The sequence below is a fragment of the Notamacropus eugenii genome, chromosome 1, assembly GCF_028372415.1.
Source record: "Notamacropus eugenii isolate mMacEug1 chromosome 1, mMacEug1.pri_v2, whole genome shotgun sequence".
In the NCBI taxonomy this organism is placed as follows: Eukaryota; Metazoa; Chordata; class Mammalia; order Diprotodontia; family Macropodidae; genus Notamacropus; species Notamacropus eugenii.
The window spans coordinates 555057619-555064855 of NC_092872.1; the positions used below are offsets into that span (position 1 = coordinate 555057619).

At 35.9% G+C, this 7237-nt stretch overlaps 1 pseudogene; it reads right to left on the reverse strand.

Moving 5' to 3' along the window:
* LOC140518934 (eukaryotic translation initiation factor 1 pseudogene) overlaps positions 1–6192 on the reverse strand; it is a 39212-nt pseudogene extending 33020 nt beyond the window's left edge.
* Positions 6193–7237: the final 1045 nt, after the last annotated feature.

Below are 7237 nucleotides of genomic sequence, written 5' to 3' on the forward strand. Positions count from 1 at the left end.
AAAAGGATGAAATGTTTATCTTTCATATTATCTATCATACATGGTATGTGTGTAGCATGCATATCTTCATAAATAACAGCTTTGGAAATATATAATTGCAGTAGCTTACAATTGTAACATTTTATCCTCACCAACCTACCATGAGGCAAATAGTGCAAGTATCACTGTACCTATTTACAAATAAGGAAACAGAGGTCCAAAGAAGTAGAACAATTTACCCAGTAACTGAGACAGGGTTTGAACTCATGTGCCCATATTTTATAGCTCTAAGTCTGATATATTCCCTCTATATAATGTTGCTTTCTGGAACCATAGCACTATCTTGGGAGAACTAGGCTAAGGTGTCATCAGAATCATTACTGGACATTGTCTATGGTGCTAATTGAACCTTCCTTTGCTTGGGGATCTGGGAAGGAAGGATAGCAGAGAGATTTAGTACTAATGGAGGCCATCAATACATGATCAAAAGACAGCATTGGGTACTGAGTAAACAGGTCATGGATCTGGAAAGACATAAAGGCAGGAAATAGTTGCCAGACTCAGAAATAGAGTAAAAATAAAGACATTTAAAGGTCAAATAGGAGGGCTGAGGAAGAATTGGAAGATCTGAATTTTATATCATCAGAGTTTGGTACTGAATAATGAACAAGAATTTGAGGTACTCAAAGAATATGGGTTCAATGTATCACACTCTAGGTACTCTTGAACACAGGAAGTTTCTTAAGTTCCTCCATATACCAACCTGGCAGTACTGTTGACTCACCCAAATTCCCACAGGGTGGTCACTACTTCCATTAATCTCCATGGACTAGAGTCAGCAGAGTCAGTCCATACCCTGTTCAGCAAGAGAGTTCCCCAGACAGCCATCACTTTCATTAACCTCCATGGAATTTATGGAGCAAGGGAGAGGTATATGCCTGAAACCAATTAAATGAGCAATTTGGTGGTGGCATTTGTCATGCATTGATCATCCAGAACGCATCAGGCCAATCTAACTGAATAGTTAGGAATATGACTCTTCAGAGAGAAAGTTTTCAGTTTAGTTGGAGGATATGGCATATGTACTTAGAATATATACAACAGGGAAATATGACTACAGTTGGAGATACAAATGCACTTGTGATGTTGCAAGAGTTGCTAGGGACACTCTGAAGTAGTAAATCTAGACCAGAAGTAGCTGGTTGTATGCAAATAATAGTAACAATAATAACAACAATTGTAGTAGTAGTAGTAGCAGTAGTAGTAATAGTAGTTGTAGTAGTAGCAGCAGCAACAGCAATAGCAACACTTGTGCCACACTGCTCATTTGTGGGAACCTCAGAATAGACCTTGTTTGAAGTTCTCTGTGTTTCCACTTCTACTCAAAACAATACTTCATGAGCCCCTACCAATGACAGCTGGAATTTATATAGTGTGTTAAGGTTTGCAAAGTAATATATATGTATGTATGGATGGATGGATAGATTAGATAGATAGACAGAGAGACATAAAATTTCATATGCTCATTTTAAAAAGTCAGTAATATGGAAATGCTTTACATAATTGCATGAATAACTTATATTTGATTGCTTACCATTTCAGGGAGGGAAGATAGGATAGAATTTGGAGCACAAAACTTTAAATAAAATGTTAAAAAAATTTGGGGAAAAAAAACTATTAGATAGGTGCCATTATTATCAGGAAGGAAGGAAGGAAGGAAGGAAGGAAGGAAGGAAGGAAGGAAGGAAGGAAGGAAGGAAGGAAGGAAGGAAAGGTAGGTGAAGGAAGAGAGGATGGATAATACATTTATCTGAAGTTTGACCAAGTTGTATACTGAAGACAACAACATGTACAACATGCAACCAAAGAAAATGTGTTTCTTTAGCCTTAGACACAAAGGTAGAAAAAATATTGTAAGTGCTTACAATGTGCCAGACATTAGTCTAACACTGGGATACAAATATTGAAATGAAACTATCCTGAAGTTCAGGAAGCTTACTTTCAAGTGGGAGAAGACCATATATAAAGAGGAGCTGGAATCAAGCACGAGTTGGAGGGAAGAGTGCCTATATGGATGGTGAGGAAGAAGTCCAGAGAGTGAAAATCCTGCGTTTTGGTGCTATACTTTGGTCAGCAAAATTCTCCATCTTCTTATATAAAAAGAACAACAATAAGTGACCTGACAACTGTTTAAATTTTGCATTGTACACTACATACATTATCTCATTAGAACCTTACAACACAGTCAGGTAGGTGACATGATAGGAATAATTATCTCCATTTTATAGATGGCGAAACTGAGGTACAGGAAGAATATATGACTTTCCTGTAGTTGTAGGGAAGCAAAGGAAGGTAACAAGCGTTTATTAAGTGACTATTATGTGTCAGAACCATGCTAAGCACTTTACAAATATCTCATTTGATCTTCACAACAACCCTCATTTTATAGTTAAGGAAACTGAGGCACAGAAAAGTTGACTTGTCCAGCATCATACAGCTGGCAAATGTCTGAGTCTGACTTTGAACTCAGGTTTTCTTGACTCCAGGTCCAGCGCTCTATCCTTTGTACCACTTAGCTGCTAGGAAATATCCAGGATGAGATTTGAACCAAGTGTAGGACTCCAAATTCAGTATTTTATTTACTACGTATATTCTTGTCACTTCCTAAATGAATTCAGCAAAATTGCTCCATAATACATGAGCTTTTGAGCATTAGAAGCGTGGTGACATGGAGGAGGCTGATTTCCTCAGCTCATTTTTTACAAAGGACATCATGATGCTAGGGCACATGGTATATATTTTTATATGCATGTGTCCTGGCTTATGACTTTGATTGGTTCAGAGAATGCCTAATGTTGAAATTCCTTCCAGTGATGCAGATGGACAACTCACTTGTAACACACCGTCCTACAGAAATGCTCAGAGTTCTTGGAGGCCTTTATTCACTCATACAGTGAATTCTCTCATACATACTTTAGACATACAGCTAATAGGTGTCAGAGGCAGGACTTCAATCCAGGTCTCCCATGCTCTCCACTACTCCATGCTGCCTCTGCTAGAAGATATAGGTTTAGAATACATTCAGAGAATTTTAAAGATGGAAAGGACTTAAGCTCCTCTAAAGTCTTTCTTATATAGAGGAAGAAACTGTGTCCCAGAGAACCTAAAAAATTTACGTAAGCCCATGGAGACAGAGGCAAAGTCATAACTAAAACCCGACTTCTAGTCTCAACTCCCAGTTCAACACTTTTCTCACTACTCTATGCATCCTCAAACAAGAAAGAAAAGGTCCAAAAACAGGTGGAGGGATTTAGTTTAGGTATAAAAACATTATTTGATGCTGAGGATTATTAAATATTGGAAAGACATGTCAAGTGATATATCATCAGGAATCATCAGAAAAAATGTTTAATTTATTTAATATTTAATTTATGGAATATAATTTTTAAAAGATAATTGCACATGAAACAGCAAATGCATTATGTACAATTCCCTATTCTTTTTAAATATATAGTAAAATTATCATGTAAATTTCTTTTTTTTCCTTTATTTTCATCCTCCCCCATAGAGGGAGCCATACAAATATGTGTATATGTAAAATAATTCTATACATACTTCTGTTTATCAGTTCTTTCTCTGAATACAGAGAGAGTTTTTCTTCCTAGGTCCTTTGTAGTGAATTTGGGTATTTATAATAGTCAAAATTACTTATTCACTCAAAGTTGTTCTTAAAACAATATTGTTACTGCTAAATACAGGTTCTCTTGATTCTACTCATTTCACTCTTTATTATTTTGCGCATCTATCCATGATTTTCTAAGATCATCAAGTTCATCATAGACCCTGATTTTTTTTTTGGCAGAGTTTAGATATAGTCCAGGTGAATTAAACTAACAATAATTCACTTTTTCATAGCTCTTTAAAATGTACTCTGTACAACAATCAAGTCAACTAAATAGTAACAATGTTATTATTTCTGTTTCACAGGTGGAGAAACTAAGGTGGTCACATCATCATTATCATCACCATCACCACTAACTTGTAAATAGTATTTAATATGTGCTAGGCACTGTGCTAAGTGATTTTCAATTATTATCTCATTTGGTCCTTGTCACAACCCTAAGAGATATGTTATAATTATCCTCATTTTCCAGAGGAGAAAACAGAGAGATTGCTATTAAGTGACTTGTCCAAGGTGACATAGTAATTGTATGGGGCTTGATTTTTAACTCAAGTCTTCCTGACTTCAGGAAATATCGGAAGTGAGATTTGGTCTGAGCATAGGACTCTAAGCCTAATATTTTATTCGCTACACATATCCATGTCAATTTCTGGAGAAATTTAGAAAAAAATGCCTTATAACACTATCAGCCTTTAAGCATTAGAAATGTGATGGCCAGGGGAATGGAGGGAAGGGTGATTTCCTCTCTGCTCAGTTTTTACTAAGGATATCATGGCTAGTAAATCACAGAGAAAGTGAATGTAGGGTTTAAGAGGTAGAAAAAGTCTTATTTCTATAGTCCATGATGACTTTATAAAACCTGTTCTTCACCTTGTTCTGAGGTAAGTAATGTAAATATAATTAATTCATGAATGAGGAAGCTCAGGTTCATAGCTCAGGCTCCATGACTTATCCAGGGTCACATAGTCAGTAAGCAGCTGACCTACTATTTGAGCATTTATTATATAAATGAAAATCCATCTGCCTCACTTATCAATCTTCCCTGGTCCCTTGATGCTTTAATGATAAAAAGTGTTTGCAAAGCAAAATGTTGCTGTCAGTTTCATTCTTTTGCATTTTGAACTTACAGGTGAGACTCATACAGAATTCATAGTCTGTTTTACAAGTCCATTTTAAAAGTGATGATTATTGACTGTAAATGTATAACCTATATTAAATTGCTTCCCATCTCAGTGAGGGGGGAGGAAGAGAAAATTTGGAACTCAAAACTTTAAAAAAATTAATATTAAAATTGTTTTTATATGTAATTGAAGGAAAAAATAAAATATTCGTTTTTAAAATGATGATGATGCTTTTCACAGATACTACCACCAATACCTGCAACCCATCTATTTATTAACTAGCCAAAGATCCATTTGCTGGGCTGTTAAATCAAGCCACAGTAAATAATTTAGAGATTTGGGGACAGCACCAAGAGTAATGCTGTGTATATGAGTAGATCCCAGAGAGCAAACACATTTTACAATAACAATTTCATTATTCTCTACAGTTGCTCTAGGATGTGGATCGATAGTCTGAGGCAGAGAAATATTAAACTACTTGCTTTGAGAGCAATAGAACTCCCTGAGTCCTTGCCACTTGCACAAAGGCATTTCGTTAGAAATCAAGAGAGAACTAGGTTCTAGCCTAGACTCTGTCATTGGCCTTGTTGCCTAGACAAGTCATTTGACCTCTTTAGACCTCAGTTAGTTTGTTTTTAAAAATGAGGGTGGCAATACCTTGCCTAAATGAATGGAGAGAGATCATATTGCTTGAGATCCCTTTAAGTCCCAAGAACTATTATTCTTTGAAATAATATAACAGCATATAATAAAATATAAAATAAAATAATAATATACCTATTGTTAAAACAATTCTAAAAAGGAGTGGAGGAGAGAAGGGAAGTGTCCCTCAGGTATCCTAAGGTATTATGTACAGTTATAATAGACTGAATAGCAAGAGAAGTAAAGGTTTTATAAGGCCACGCTTGGGAACCCAGAATTATCACCTCACTAATTCAAGATCTCTGCAGTTTATCCATCTGGTTTAGTGCTGGCAAGGGCCTTAGATTTCATCGACCAATTTCTTCATTTTATACATGAGGGAACTGAGTCCCAGTGAGAGAAATTGACTTGTCCAAGGTTACAGAGAATTAAGGTAGCATTAGAGAAGCTAGCCTGATTTAGTGAAAAGTCAGAAGTATATATATTTTTAAAAGTGAAGTCATTACTAATCTAGTGTGCTTTAAAAGCTATAGAAGAAACTAATTGAAAACTGTGATGGACTAAGAAAAATATATGGCTCACAATAGGCCAGTGTTGTGTAATATATTCTGAAACAATAGGCTGTAGTTTAATTCAAACCTTCAATGGGTTTGAAATCTCATCTATGTGCGAATTCTTTCCATTCAGTTCAGCCAGTAATGAACCTACACCTTTGGATCCTGTGCAATTCTTTTCACTGTTCTTCCGTAGATCTTCCACATCTCCCATCTTTGTGCTGGAAATCTTCCTTCAAGTCTTTTTATATCCCATGGTTACCAGTATCATACATTTTAAAATCTTTTAACCTATAAAAAAATGAATCAATAAGAAAAGAATAAACACCTCAAGGTCACAAGATTCCTTTTTTTCTATATCTTCCTCAGCCCATAGTACAGTAGACAAGTTTCAAAGGTTTGGTGAATGAAGGGATATTTGACTGGTTGGATACTAAGTACTCAGTCCTAGGCTTCATAATATGTAGTCAGGAACTAAGCTGCTTATAAAGATCAAGCAATACAAGTCATACAATGCAGTAGACATTAAGGGTCTAATTAGTGCTTTGGGATATCAAGATTAAGCCAGTGAGATTGGCTCTATGTGGGGATGTGAAGGAGGCAGAAGAGAAGGCTTCCTAGAGGGAATGGGGTTGGAGATGTAATGTACTTTGTAAACCACAAAGCATTACACAAATATGTATAATCAGACTCGAAAAACTATAAACACTGAAATCACTTTGAACTTTTACTTTAAAAAATGTATCTGAGTGATCCTATTCCAATCTCTTCCCCACATGCATTTTGCAAGTTTTCCCCAGGTACTGAAATCATTGGCTCTGGGTCTAGAGATAAACCCCACTTACCTTATCTAGGCTGTTCCTTTAAACAACAAACACACTCTGTCACCAACCTGTCTTAGAAGCCCTCCTAGCTTGAAGAAAATTGCAAGAGCCTAGCCTGTCTTCTTCAGACATAGCCTTTGAGAACCCAGAGTCACCTGCACCTCCAGTCACTCAAGGAGGACTTTAATGGAGGCTTCATAAAATTAATTAACAAACAAACAAATGAACAAGAATAACACACAAAAAATACCAACAACTTGGACAGATGTATGTAATGAACGTAAAAGCCCATATTAGTTCAGAAGGAATTACTTAAACCTGTTTTCTTTTATACTAAAAAAAACCAAAGAACTGCAAATAAATGTGATCACCTTTCCATTTCATGTTCATTAGTATTAAAGAAACTTAGTAAGACTGCATACTAAAAAAATTCAC